The following is a 16,312-nucleotide window of genomic DNA, read 5'->3' as shown; positions in this document are numbered from 1 at the left end:
TAGTTGTGAAGCTGGAGAAAGATCATAACATTCAAGGAACATCAGCAGCAACTTTGAATTCTAACTTTATATCAATTGTATTAAAACTGTGCTCAACACCTCCCAACAGGTGTCATGAGAGCCTTTCAAATAACACATATTTTATGCTAGAAATGTTTCCTATGTTCACACCAAAGATATGTTTCAGATATCTTTACTCCATGTCCAATATAAAAGCTACTGGTTCAGTTGGCACGTTTGAAAGAACATCGAAAGCTATTTTTTCTTACATTAGCCTTATTATTACAGACATGTTCAACAGAATGTTAACGGATAGGATATTTCCAGACTGCTGGGCACTAGCAAGGGTTGTGCTTCCTTTGTCTATTCAAATCAAATCAGGAAATTGTGAAGATCCTAACAACTATCATCCTATGTCTATATTGCAGATTTTATCGAAAATATCTGTGAAACACAGAAATAAATGCCTCCAGGATTGTTTGCTGAACTCCAAGAAGCTTCATCGCTTGCAATCCAGTTTCAGACGCTGACATATGTGCAGTGATGTAATCCACTCATTAATATCTCAACGCTCTCAAAGATGAAATCGAGGTGATTTCACTGCTTTGATATTTTTGAACTTCAAGAAGGTTCTTGATTGTGTCAACCATGCTATTCTAATACAGAAACTAAAAGCGATTAGAATCACAAGCTCTCCAGTCAAATTGCTTGTTTCTTGCCTATCAGATAGAGAACAATTAGTAAGCATTGAGAACATCTAATCCAGTATTTTGCCAATCTTAGTTGGAGAACCACAAGGATCCATTCTTGTTCCTAGACTCCTACTCTCTTTCCAATCTACATAAATGACTTGATTACATTGCCCTTTTTGATCAGCCTATTGCATAAGCTGATGGATTTAGTGATTTTAGTTTGTAAGGTATTCCTTTTTCTATTAATATTGGTCTAAAATGGCTGTTGGTAGCTTGTCTGATTGTATGACACCGTTTTCGTCTGAAGCAACAATGATGTCAACTCGCTGAAATGAGAGTAAGATTCTGATATCAAAAACCTCAGCAGTGGTATACCACCAATTGTACGAAGATCGATGCACACGAGTCACACCTTTTGTTGATCAGCCATCTCAATATGGATACTGTATCCTTCAATTTACATGTGGGGGATAACATACTGTTACGGAGGGGGATCATCAAAACTACTTGGCTTCATAAGCGATAATCATACCTAAACCAAATATGTTGATAATGTTTGCAGCAAGCTGTCATCAAACATGTTTCTTTTAAGACAATGCGTATACCGTATTTCATAAACAGAAAAATAGCTTTGTTCCTGCCATCTTATATGAGCCAAGTCGCTTTTGCACCTGAATATGATTTTAGAATATCCTAATATAGGGCTACTAGTGACTCATCGCAGTCCAACGGTGCACCTTCCATCATGATGTTGAATCGTGATGGTGTTTTTATTTACTGTTACTGGATCTATAATGAGTCGCGCTGATAAACCACTAGATAGAGTATTATAGCAGTTTTTTACTATATTCTCTGCATTGGGTTTGTTTCTTAGCCGGTTGGTAAGACATGGATTTAGTGATTTTAGTTTGTAAGGTATTCCTTTTTCTATTAATGTTGGTCTAAAATGGCTGTTGGTAGTTCTCCTAATTGTAAGTATCTGGATTGAAGCCATTAGTTAGTGTTGCGTGTTGGTCAGTAGGATTAGTGAGGGAAATGATGATGCATTGTTCTAGTTAGAAATTTCTTCCATGCTCATATGTTACATTGCTCCTTTTTGTGTCCAGTTAAAAAGGTTTTAACTGATGGTGTGGAAGAGATTGCTATCGGAAGGCCTGATGACGTGGTTGTGTTGTGCTATTGGAAGGCCTGATGATGTGGTAGTGTTGTATTATCGGAAGGCCTGATGATGTGGTAATGTTGTATTATCGGAAGGCCTGATGATGTGGTAGTGTTGTGCTATCGGAAGGCCTGATGATATGGTAGTGTTGTGCTATCGGAAGGCTTGATGATATGGTAGTGTTGCGCTATCGGAAGGTCTGATGATGTGGTAGTGTTGTGCTATCGGAAAGCCTGATGATGTGGTAGAGATGTTGGAGGATGCTTCACTTTATCTGAGTATACTGAGTATCTGAGCTGCTGAGTGTAGAGCTGCCGGCTGTTAGAGTTTATGGAATTCCTTTGTTGAATTCTTTGCCATTACGTATTTTAGTCTGATTGTTGTGGGACTCCTATAAACTTGTGACAAAATTTTAAAGGCTGAATATGGTCTTTGATTGATTTTTGTTTAAATCTTCCAATCCTTCAATCTTTTCAGATGGCTTTATTAAAATGAAATAAATGCAGCCTTTGCTCTCTGCCAGTGAACATTGTTATTTTCTAAAGACACTGCTCATTGGAAGTTCATGGTCACAGAAAGGTGAACTCACCAAAATTTTACCGTCAAAGGTTTTTGTTCCTAAGAACTCTTCTGGTCACAATCTCCGTATGTAACTAGTTATTCTTGCAGTGACTAATCATTTCTGTGTATTTTCTACAGTATTAAAGCATATGTACATCACTCCATTCACCCTGTTCACATGGCGTGCGCAGGCAAGCTAGTTGTTAAATATCTTGGTCTTCAGTTCTTCCAAAACAGCACAGAGTTGAAATCTTGGCTTTTTTGCTTCTTGTTTTTTGGCATTTAAGAGAAGCCAAAATGAGAAATTAAGAAGAGATTGGTGTGTTCCAGCTGTGTTACTCAATGTCACGCGCAACAATAAAACATACTGTAAGTCCTGATTATATCAAACTTTTGACCATTTATAGAGCTCATTATTAGCTTCACAACGTCTATTATAATTCTATTTTGAAGTTTTGATAGCCAAGACTCCATGTGTTTAATAAAAAACGCAAACAGCAATTTTATATACTTTTAAAATTCTCTCCCTAAAAAGAAGACAACTCCAGAATATAAAAATAAAATGATCAAGTTTTCACAAGCAGTATGTTGATTAGGCTGTTTTGTAATTTGAATATAGCAGAAAGAAATAGATATTCTCAAAACACATGGAAGTCTATGTTGTAGCGCAAAACTTTAAAGGGCTAATTAAAATCAACTTCAAAAAAACACATCTAACTTACTAGTTGACCAGTTAGAGCTGAAAAACAAACTATTTAGAAACGAAATATAAATTTTTGAAAAATGTAAGTGTACCAAAATTAGTAGTGGCAGCTGCTGCCAGCTATAAAACTGGATATTAGACAATATTCAGCTATCAATTTTTATGGTTATGAAATTACCCTATACCGCTAGAAAAATTTTCATAAATGATTCCCATTTGCAAAACACAAATTATAATTACACATTTAAATATAATTTTTGAGAACTGCGCTACAACTCAATACTATTCCATTTGGGAACAGAACAATCATTCACAAAATGGTGAGAAATGATCATTGCTAGTTTCTGTTTGAAGCATCAATTTGCAAAAGCAGAACAGGCAAACATTTTATTACCACAAATGGCAACTTCAAACCTTGAACTTTGACCTGCAGCCGATTGTCAAAGCTACAGACAGAAGTTTCTCTGAACTAAATAGGGACACTAGCTGATACAGAATAATCTTAGTGTGCATTTGTACAATTAAAGCTTTCATTTAATTCTGGACTTCTTCATTAAAAGAGACAGTGTACATGTTTGTCACAACTGATGATGTAGTAATTGGCTATCAGGGTTAGGAATAGACAACTCCAAATAAAGGTACAAAAGCCATACAAAGCCAACGACTATGTGCTACATGTATATGTTCAAGGAATCAATAACTTCTAAGTTTAACTTGATAAACGCATTGTTCAGAGCAATAAAACAATGTCTAAACAAATCTTCCGGTGTATATGAATGAATAGTCTATTTTATCACACCATTACAGATATGAACAGTTTGATAAAATGAACAATTATTTGAAACATAAACTCGTACATTGAAAGTAATGACTGAGCAGATGGAAAAATTACAAAAAGTTGTGATTGTTGAGCTGCAATTGACTGAAACAGTATAGTTTTATAGTTTCATAATTTAATTACAACATTTTGTAATTTAATTACAGTTTCACACAGGAAAATACTTTATTGTTTAGAACTCAACGTTTATTAACAACCAATAATCTCAACATTTGCCTCTCATATTAAAAAGATTATCCGGTGTTCAAGAACTCATAAAATTAAAAGAGTTGGTATGAATTAGAATTGATTCATGAAATTAAACTATATTTAACTTTGTTCTCATTTGATAATTGATGCTTATGTTTAGTAGGTCCATAAAAATGACGAATACATCTTTAACTTAATTGAGAATGACTTGAAAGTATATTATTTTTTAATATAAAATAACAAAATATGTTGAATTTTAATAAAACTTTGCACAAATCAGCATCAGATAAGGTGCTTCCGAAAATAGAACACTAGCGAATCAAGGCCAACCAAGCACTGTGTACATGTGTACACAGTGCTTAACATGTGTACATGTATTGGTATTTCTGAAAAATGAAAAAATAGGCTTTAATTATCGCTACCTTATTTTAAAAGTAGAAATTATGCTTCAACAAAACTGCTTCGACTTTCTTGCTGTTGGTTGTTTCAACAATGACTGTTTCAGGGTTTAGGCTTCTACTGACATTCTCACTGACTGGCTCTATTTTCTACCTTCTCTTGCCACCCATTTGTGTCTAGTTCTCTCAATTAAACAGCTAAACAGGTAACAGTATAAAGCGGTGTAATGTACAATACTACAATTAACATAAAGTGTACACAGCTACACTAATACAGCAAGTGATACAGGAAGACAATACAAGAAATATATGGATGCAAAACAGGTATAGTCAGTATTGAGAGACATGAAAAATGAATGCTTGATCTGCTATCCAGTTAACAGCCAGATTTTCTATAAAATTATATTATTGTATTTATAATATGTATTATTTATGATATACATGTAGTATTTATATTATAAATTGTTTATAATATAATATTTATATTATAAAACAAAAAGAGAGATTCCTACTCATTGGCATTATTTCGATATTTTCCGCATATTTCAACCTTTCTGCAGCAGTAGTGTCTGGTTAGGTCAAATAGGCATGCAGGTCAAGAGGTTCAAGACAGACTGAATTGTCTAGTTTATGATGTCAAAGTATGACTGACCAGTGAACTGGTGTTCAGTCAAACGCTTGTTGGTTTATCAATCCTTACTATCGACATGCTATATTGTATTACAAGCGCAGTTGCCTTGCAAGAATAGTTTTCTATGCCTTGACACTGCTTGGCAGCTGTATATATGCATGTGAATATGGTTTCGTAATGACCGAGGCTCACATATGATTGCTCCTGAAAACAACAATCAATATTTTATTTTCATGCCCTTACGCCCATTAGAGTATTTCATAAGCATGTAGTATCAAGTTTCTGTCCCAACTTCCTATGCCGAAAACGTCATAAAATGGTTATGTAAGCTGCTGCTTTTGGTTACAAAATGGACACAGCGTACAGGTAGCCAAGTGCCATATTATTGAGCGTAGCGATATGACCAGCTTTCAGTTTTGAAATTTTAGCCCAGGGTTAAACGTAGAACAGCTATATGTATACTAGCAACTAAATGTTGTCTACTAAACTTTTAACAATATTACTAAGTTTCAATTTGTAGATTTTCAACAAAACTGATCATCAATTAATATTGTTTAATGGCTAAAAATGAACACTTTTTTGGAATATATTTAAAAATGCTGTAATTTATTCATGGCAACTTTAATAAAAAGCAGTGGCAATGAAAATAATCAAGTAGTTAAAAGAGGTGTTCGCACTGTGCTATAGTGAGCAGAGAGCTTGTGTGCAGTGTACTGAGAGAGAAATGTAGAGAGCATGTAGCTATGCTTACATGACGAAATTACTGTTTTTTGTGATTTTAGTTTCTCAACAAAGAGTGACACAGAAAAGAAGAAAAGGTGAGAGAAAAGGAAAGAAGGAGAAATATGTACAGATAAAAATAGCTGTGAAGGAGGCTAAGCGGAAGTGAGAGAGATGAGGAAGCACGAACGGAGTGGCTGAGACAGAGAGAAAGAAAGTCTAAAAAAATTGAGGCAAATATGGATAGAAAAAAATATAGACAAAGACGGAAAAAGATGGAGAGAGAGAGAAAGATGAAAAGACACGAAGAGAGACAAAGCGAGAAGTCGTTTCATCGGCATTTCATCTTGCACACTATGTGTAATGATAAATAATATTCTTTGTCAAATATGTAACTATACCAAATAAAATTGAAAATGTTTTCAACTATTTAATATTAATTTAAGTAAATAACAAAATATATGCTGATAAATATTCAAATACAAGTTAGAAGAATGTGATGCAATGGACTATATTTTTAGCATGGCCGAAAATTAAATATTTGGTTACCAAAGACTAAATCTAAAGTACTGAGAACACAACCCACAATTGTTGTTAAGTTATTACAAGTTTTACAAATTACATAATAGCTAACAGCGGATTTGTTTATGAAGAAGTCAATTGTGTGGTTGGACATCAATGTGTTTACATATCTTACTTTTAACTCTATAAGTGCATCAGCATTTCCTGTTTTATCAAGTTGCTGTTTCTGCCATACAATTAGTGAGATCCGCTGCTCTAGCTTCCTACCCTAAACACCGCTTTGAGAATTGAGCATTGAGCATTTTCTTTTGACTATCAGATCTCTATCAAGGTTCCACATCTGCATGGATTGACACAACAATGTTTATATTGACGTAGATGTTTTGATACCCGTGCTATACTAATGTATTAACCACTTCTTGTACGTACATTTGTTGAGGGTCAATGTGCAACACACCTTTTCAATGAAGCACATGCATGTACATCAGATTGAAATATGTGTTTCCTCACGCCTGCTGCTCATGCCTTTATGCCTATTGGAGTATTTTATAAGCATGTAGTATCAAGTTTCTGTCGCAACTTCCTATGCTGAAAACGTCATAAGATGGTTATGTAAGCTGCCATTTTTGGATACGTAATGGACACAGTGTACAGGTAGCCAAGTACCATATTATAGAGTATAGCAGTATGACCAACTTTTAGAAATTAAACTTTGAAATTGAAATAATTGTATATATTATTACTCTAATATAACATAGATACATAATCGAGAAAAAATCTGATTGTGGCGTAATAGGCCCCTTGATTCACTGTATGTTCAGTCACTAGTTTCATATAAAAATTTGGTTTAGCAAAAACCACTGCATATGTTAATGCTAAAAAGAAACCACTGCATATGTTAATGCTAAAAAAAAACCACTGCATATGTTAATGCTAAAAAGAAACCACTGCATATGTTAATGCTAAAAAGAAACCACTGCATATGTCAATGCTAAAGAGAAATGAATGCTTACTGTTAATGTTTGCAAGAAAATTATACGTGTTTGAATGCTAGCCATGGAAGAGATATGCTATGAAAATGCTAAAAATTCAAAATAAAAACATTATTAAAAAGATTATTATCAGAGTGTAAAAATTTCTGTACACATGTACGTATTTGTAAATCTGCAAGGACAGTGTGTGTATCATGGAAGGTCACTCTATTGCGTAAGATTTTAGATAGCCGCAACAAATTATTTAGAAGTTGCCGTGTAGACCCTTCACCATTCAACAAATGTTTGATAAATAATCTCTTCAAGTTTTTCAGAATTTATTAAAATCAAATCTTAGTAAAATAAAAAACTATAAATTTAATTAGATGTCATTTTTAATTCTAATTGCTTTTAACAACAAACTGCTTTTATGGGTGCTGTAGTTAATTTTACAAAATTCTCAAATATCATTAAACTTACTTTATTTGTTAAAATTATTAACTGAATTGTTGTTATTTTTTATTCCTTTGGTGTAATTGTCAGTTTTACTAGGGTTACTCAATTACACAAAGTCACCTATTCAGTTTAGTTTTAGTTTTTGATGATTCTCAACAATCTTTATTTATGTTATAAATTTACTCATACATTTGAGACAAATAAACAGTTTTTTGTGGTAGTTGTCTGCTATTGATTACTTGTTGAAGTTGTTTATAAAATTTGTTGAGCGTATGAGCAATCTTTATTGTGGTGATCAATAGTCATATTTTGCATGTGCGTACATGTGCGTACATGTGCGTACATGTGCGTACATGTGCGTACATGTGCATGGGTATCGTACATTTATTTCTCTGTCATTATAGTTTTTACTATATTCTTTATTCTATATCGATGAAATTAAAGCAAACATTAAATATTTTTTCCTATCACATGTATACTTGACCAAAAATTATATTTTGCATTTGGGCTGTAATTCTTTTACAAAATTATTGCTATCTAACTTTGTTACTAGTTTGACATTTGATTATTACTCTTTTTTATAATCATTTTATTATTATACTTTTTTCATTATTTTTATTATTACTCTTTTTATTACACTCTTTTTATAATTAATCATTCTATGATTAGACTTTTTATTATTAATATTTTATCATTAATTTTCTATTATTGCTTTTTTATTTTTACTATTCTTTTTATTACTCTTTTTATAACAACTAGTTTAATTATTACTTTTTTATTATTTATTTCTTTGTATTATTACTTTTTGAAAATAATAGTTTTATTATTACCTTTTTATTACTCTTTATATTGTTACTCTTTTTATTATTACTCTTTTTATTATAAATATTTTTATAATCACTTTTCTTTTACTGAATAAGTTTATTTAAGCTACAAAATTATTTTTTTCTTTCTACACTCACTGCTTTTATTCATCTGCAATTTAATTACCTTTTAATTACACTATTTTCTGAAAATTAACTCTTTACATTAACTGAACAAATCTTCTTTATGACTTTATGACTTTAACTCAATAGCTTGAAATCATTTACATGCCTTGACATGTTTATAATATTAAGACATCTCACAACACAATTATCCAACCTCATTCTTTTTAACTCAATGCTTCCTGTTTATCAACTTGGATATTTGAAGCAGGTTGAGCTGTTTGTAAATCATAGTGCTGTACTACCTGCAGAAATGATAAGCTTTTAACAAGTGTTGTTGAACTAAACAGCTATTAGATTTAATTGTTGTAAAATATTTAATTGCATGTTTATATTAGCTTGCAAACGTTGAATGTTTAGTCTGTTAGATGAACGCATTCCCAAAGTCAACAGAATGTAGTTTTTAGAAGAAAAGAGTTAATCTGCTGGAATGACTAAACTGTTAGTATTTCTTCTTATCAAGTGTCAGTAGTTATTACTAGTCCTATATGTAAAACAGTATGTTTAAACCTTGCAAACATGGCGACTCGAATAATTTTACCATTGTATATTTGTTTTGCTAACAACAGGCTAAATATACTTTTTTTAACTCTTTTCCCACGATCAAACACGAGCGAAGCGAGTGTGTTTGGGAGCTTTATGATAAATGCATATGTGCACACATCTCCCGAAAAATATCCATTACTAGCTATACCCAAACCCTTGTACCGAAATCTCATCAAAAAATTTAACTATTTTTCTTTGGAGTCGTTTAAGTATGATAATGATACAAAACACCTATACACCTATTTAAATATGTTACCAAGTCTTTGAAAATGGTTGACCATATCCTAAAAATTACCCATCTGATCGGATGACACATAAATAGAAAGATTCATTTGGCCTAAAGTCGCCATTAAAACCTGACAAGCCTTTTTAATCAAAATTAAGACCGGCCAACTAAACGCCCATAAAGCCGTGTGACAGATAGTAGAAAATCGTACACATTTCCCTAGTCTATGGCGGAAATTACTGCTGGAATATCGTTTGTGCTCTCTCGAGTTCAAAAAATTAATGACTTACTTGTTAACAACTTCCCTAGGGAGCGCATCACTCGATTAGCTATCAATGACCAAATCCTACAGCGTAAAAGAGAGGAGACTAGACTGCGCGACCTTTAACAGAACACTGCACTTAACTAACAAAACTATTTCTATTATTTTCTATATGAACTTTTTCTAAACGCTTTATATGTCTCCTTTTCTATATTTCTATTATTATATATTTCCTTTGTTATTAGTTCGTATACAAAATACTTTACATATAATTATATAGGGCCTACATATAAATCTATTTACAACATGATTCTATATCATATAACATTATTCCATTTCTATTACTTTATATACAACTTTACATTCCCTATATACGTTCATTCACAACATTCCTAACATTTTTCTATACTTCTATATATATATATATTTCTCAAAGTATGTCGTCCGTGTGTTGTATGTCGTATGTCTGTCTACATTCCGGCTATAGCTATTATTAGAATAACTGCAGCTGGACAACAATGCGGACGCAATGTCATGGAGTACCGGTATTAGAAGCCTGGCAGCTTACTGCAATTTTCCATTGGCAATAGCCAGGCTAATAGCTTGAAAGTTACAGTTGTTTGACAAAGTTTTAGATCCTTTTCAGTTGTTTTCATTTTTCTCTCAATTTATTTCAACTACACAAAACACTTCTCTCATGATATGTAGTTTGAAAGTTAGAATGGTAAATGTTGTTTTATGTTAAAATCAAATCAATTTTTTGTCCAGACTTTTATTCCCCGGACAACGCCGGGTGGTACATCTAGTACACTTCTAAAATAGAACTTTTTCACCTTTATATATCTATTTAAAGGTGAAATATTACTTTGCCAAATACAACTGTAATATCAACAATTAACCAATTACTCATATACCTTGTTTCACCCAACTTTCCCTCAAAAATAAACTGTTAGTTGCACCTTTTCAGAGTCGTGCTCCCTCAAATTTATTTTATATCATCTCGAACAACTCTCATTTACACTATACTCTATCAATTCCTGCTGACAACTACTTTTTCAACAATCAGCAGTACCCTTTTTTTCATTATCAATTTGGTCGTGGGCTGTATGACGGGAATTTCTAGTTGGTAGGATATTCCTTTGTCATCAGCAGCGTTCAAATCGACTTTAAAATCTTCAAAAATCTCTTTAAAATCAACTTTAATTTAAGGAGTTTTTACTTTTTTAAGTCTAAAATTTTCTAGTTAATTCTAATTTTCTCTAGTTAGCTTCATATTATCCAATATTCATGAAACTTACTTTGTTTGTGAAATTTATCAACTAAATTGATAAATTATTATTCATAAAGTATAAAATCATTGATTGGTGTAAATTAATAAAACTAAATACTTGTTCCTTTTTCTGTTTTTTGTTGTAGTTGTCAGTTTTATCAGGCTGTTAAAACTATGCAGAATTTGGATTAATTTTTTGATTTAGTTTCGGTTTATTTTAATTAATTATTTTTTCACTGAACTCACGGAACTCACGAGACTCATTGAACTCCCGGGAAGAGTAAAACAAAGTAAGAACAGAAGATGAGTGAGATTATAATACCTATATGACAAATATCTCTATGATCTGTTCTTGACTGCTTGACTTGATTCTTTTTAGCCATCCGTTGTCCGCCCATCTGCTCACGTTTTTATTCCCTGATTGGTACAATGATTGTGAGACTCTGAAAAGTGGCTAATTAGCTAAAACTATTAAGTAGAATGTATGGGTTTGAACCCAACATGGGTTCAAGCTTTAGCTGTCTCATTAATTGCAGTTACAGATTTTTGTGATTGCGTAAAGGTTGGCACAATGAAAAAAACTGCTATTATACTACAAAAATAAATAGTTTTTTGATAATTAACACCGATTAAATATTCATCTCTTGTTGCACAAACATCACACAAACTGGTACACCTTTTTCACAGGTATGTCAAGTAACTAGAATAAACTAGAATTTTATTACAAGTGCGCTGCAGCAATGCTCAGATAATCTGACTAGGAAAGCAATAAAGCTAGCATAACTAAAATGTCCTTGGCATATAGATTGACTTCGAGTTGCTGTAACTGACAGATAGAATAGATTATAAGGTCGTAGGTCTACTTTAGAGACTAAAGCCATTTAACCTAATCGCTGACACACCGCTGCCTTACAACGGAGGCGCCAGTGCGGTCTGATAAATCAAAAGGCTCGCCGAGCATAAAGTGACGCAGCGATGAACACTTGACTATAGCTTTAGCTTAAAAGGAGTGAGAGAGAACTTGTTTCTCACAGAGAGTCAGACACTTTCTTCCCGACAACAACTAAGGTACTAGTAAGGGTATTTAAAAGAGAAGCTTTAGATAACTTGTTGGCTATTTGAGTACAATATATATTACAACTAACTTCTTGTATTTTTTAAAATAATATACTCGTATTAAAGTTTGATCAACAAGTTACAGTTTAAAGATAGTATTACTTCATTTGCTACTCTCAAACACCACTAAAGGTTCTAGCTAAGAGGCTGCATGTTTATGGATCTAACAGCTTGCTTTAACTTAACTTTGTAGCTGTATTTTTGCTAAATTTAATAATGGGATACATAATGATGATATATTGTTTATCATACAGTAATTGTACAAAGATTTACTGCAAATAAGCACTTGTAACATTTTTGGCTTATTTTTATAAAAAGAAAATTTTACATGCAATATTGAAACTTGACAGAGTTTTGGCTATTAAGGTAATTGTTGCAAAACATAATAAACTTTTATAAAAAAAAGATGAATCATTCAATTAACTATTGCAGTAACAATATCAACAAAAAGATTTTGTTGATATTGTTGCTACAGCTATTTTTAAAAATAAAGATAATATTAATAATGATGGCATCAACAAACAAGTGATGATTTTTATTCTTACTATATTTTACACACAGTTCTGTTTAAATTAGAGCCCAACTTACAGCCTGATTCGTTAAACTTGAGAATAGTACTTGCTCTATTAAACCCTATACGAGAGGAAAACTCTATAAAACTTAGATTAGCGAAATTTTCTGTTGTACAACCATAAAAGCAAACATTTTTCGTACTGCTCACACAGTCTCGTGTTTACAGTATATCCAACAGCAGAACATTGAGTAATACTTTTTACCGTATTGTGACTATAAAACTTGCTGCAAATGGAGAGAGGATTTATCGCTGCCGTTGTGCTGCTAGCAAGAGTCAGTCTAATATCGTCTCAGTGTACACCTCCCCCACCAGGAGACTGTTTCATAGAACACGCAGATCCGGCTACACAAGTTTATCCGGTACGATTAACATTAAACAGTTTGTTTGAACACTATTGGTTAGCTTTTACGCTATAATTCTTTGCATAGTTAGGCACATTATTTCGCTTTTTCTCTCATCTGGTGTACCTCTTTCTCTCACATTATTTAATCAAATTAGCTATGGACAAGAAACTATTGTAGCATGTATAAATGAGAGTTGCCACTAGTGTTTGTGGAATTTCAAATAACCTGTTAAAATGCTGTAACAATTGAGTTTTTCTATCAAAAATTCAGCATAAAATGAAGTCTATGAGCGTTAGTTTTGTGATTATTATTTATCTTATTATTGTTATTGGTATTTACCACAGCTTGATGTTAGACTGGTGTCTTGATGTTAGACTGGTGTCTTGATAGGTTAGACTGGTGTCTTGATAGGTTAGGTGATGTCTTGATGTTAGACTGGTGTCTTGATAGGTTAGGTGATGTCTTGATAGGTTAGACTGGTGTCTTGATAGGTTAGACTGGTGTCTTGATAGGTTAGGTGATGTCTTTGAAACTCGGGTCAAAATAACTAGCTCGAGAGATCCGAAACCTTCCTTAGCATTCTAGCTGATCCCACCAGTGCAGCAAATTGCACTTAGGGATTTCTTCCTTGTCAACATTCAGTTTGATGAGCTCCTCTTCCTGATTCTTTACCACACTTAATGCCCCAACTACGATAGGGGTAGGGCACCTAATGCCCCAACTACGATAGGGGTAGGGCACCTAATGCCCCAACTACGATAGGGGTAGGGCACCTAATGACCCAACTACGATAGGGGTAGGGCACCTAATGCCCCAACTACGATAGGGGTAGGGCACCTAATGCCCCAACCATTATAGAAACAGTCGCCACAGACTTCCAGATTTCCTCAACTCTTGTTCCAAATCTTGATACTTCTCTAATTTTTACTGCTTTTTGTTTTTTTACTTGCTTTTTGTTTATTAATATTCTTTCAAATTGCCTCTTACTGACATCCGTTCATAAACAGCAATAGTGAGTCTCTTACTGACATCCGTTCATAAACAGCAATGGTGAGTTAAGCCGCTTTTGCAATAATCCTCATCAATCCGCATTTGCTGAGCTGAAAAAATTTTCTGTAGCCAACTGGCCAATTGCAACTTTTAGTGGTTTTTAAATGCCAATTCTTCACTTATTAGTGTCATTGTATAAGCCTTCATGCTCTTGTTTGTATTCAACATTGAATGAATAAGTTTTTAATAGTAAATAATAATATTCTCAACATAGAACTTTTAGTACTGCTAGTGATTCTATGCATGAATCTGTTTACCAATGTCTAAAATAATTAACTACCTCTTCAAAAAAATGCTTGTGAAAGTAGCCACAGCGCTGCAAGTGCCAACCTTCATTGCAAATTTTTAAGTACTGATTTTTTTCTGGCGCAGGTGAGAGCATCCGCTCCATACAGTTGCACCCTGCCAGGATACCATGTTGAAGGAGAAGATAATACTGTAACGGTAGCTATGGTGAGATGTGCGCGAAGAGGCTGGAGGGAAGTGCCAACATGCGTTCGTAAGTATCACACTATGGAAGCTGACTGACTGCTGTATGTAGAATGAGAACCGTCCACCAACAATTTACTGTTCTGTATTTTAAAGCAATTTAACCTCCGTCAGTAGATAATTTGAGAAGATAAATCTGATTAAACCCCTTCTTCTCTCGCACAAACTTGGAATCGTAAAACTTACTACTATGAGTTTACGATGATGAGAGTTAGACAATGACGTCATAGCTAGTTAGCTGTGGCGACGGAAATGCCACGTTTCCAATTGATAACATATTACTGAGACACTAACTTTCACCCCACAAAAACCTATTATAAAAAGTAGGTAGGATTATTTAACCACAACAATTCTGCTTTTCCATTCTTTACTTTGGCGGTGACTTCCATATATTGGGAGTTTTCCCTTCCTAGAAGTTTACAAAAATAACTCCAAAGATGTATATCAAATAATAATTATTTGACTATATTTGATTATTTACCAATAATTATTATTGGTAAACTCCGTTTTTTGAATAATAATTAATATTTTAATTATCATTAGAATTTAGACTTCTTTGCAAGTTTAAACTGATATAAAAGTCCTCCAGTCAATATTCTTTTAGCACTGGTTCTTAGCTTCAAAAAGTGTAAAAAGAAATTCAGCTCAATGCAAGTGTAGGTAAATTTTCTGAATGCACTTTGCCACCAGAAATGAGGCTTTATATAAAACGATGTTTACACGATTATCTAAACTCCTATATGTTCCATTCAGCTACCACTTGACACTTAACTTTGACACTGCAACCAAATACTTAAAACCCAAATGAAACCAATATTGTGTACATCCAAAGTTACCAATATTATCCATGGCTATTTAAGATAACTAATTTAGCTTATACCGCTGTCAACAGTCACCTGTCCAAACCTGTCTGTTTGCAAGAATGGCATACAGTAGTTCAAAACTCTATTTTAACTACACTGATAACATGTTTCCTGTAAAAAGTGCTTCAGAATATATTGATATCATTTCTTTTCCTTTCGGTGCACCAGACATGTCTTTGAGGATGTATATACAAAGACTAAGATAGCGGAAACTGATTATGTTAAAATATTTCTATTTCATTTTATGACTTCACTAAGAGGTCCTATGGTCATGCTACTTATACACATGTCACCTCGAACTATGCATGTTCTAGTTATGCAACTCCTGATCAAACAGGAACAATCTTTTGACAAAAGGTTCCAAATGTAGAAAGATAAACACTAATGGTTTTTTGGAGCTTGATTATAATAACAATAATTTCTATTTATTGATATTTTGATTGATTAACATGTACCATATAATTTTACATATAGCCACGGTTTACAACTCAAAAAGAAAGAACCAAACTAAGGTATCGGTTTAACTTGGTGCCTAACTCTGATGCCAAACACAATGACATCAAGCTAATTTACTTCTTGCAAATACAACTTGAGCATGCTAAGCATGTGGCTGACAGCCTGTTACTTACAGTGTGTTTTATTCTGCACCAAAAGTTTACGCTTGAAAAGGCCGCTTGTGAAGGCTCCTTAAAAACGATGCAAATAAAACGAAGCTGGCGTGGTTCTCCTTTTTTCTGCTCAGCCTT

The sequence above is a fragment of the Watersipora subatra genome, chromosome 9 (assembly GCF_963576615.1).
Source record: "Watersipora subatra chromosome 9, tzWatSuba1.1, whole genome shotgun sequence".
Lineage (NCBI taxonomy): Eukaryota > Metazoa > Bryozoa > Gymnolaemata > Cheilostomatida > Watersiporidae > Watersipora > Watersipora subatra.
Note: the sequence above shows the minus strand (reverse complement) of the source record.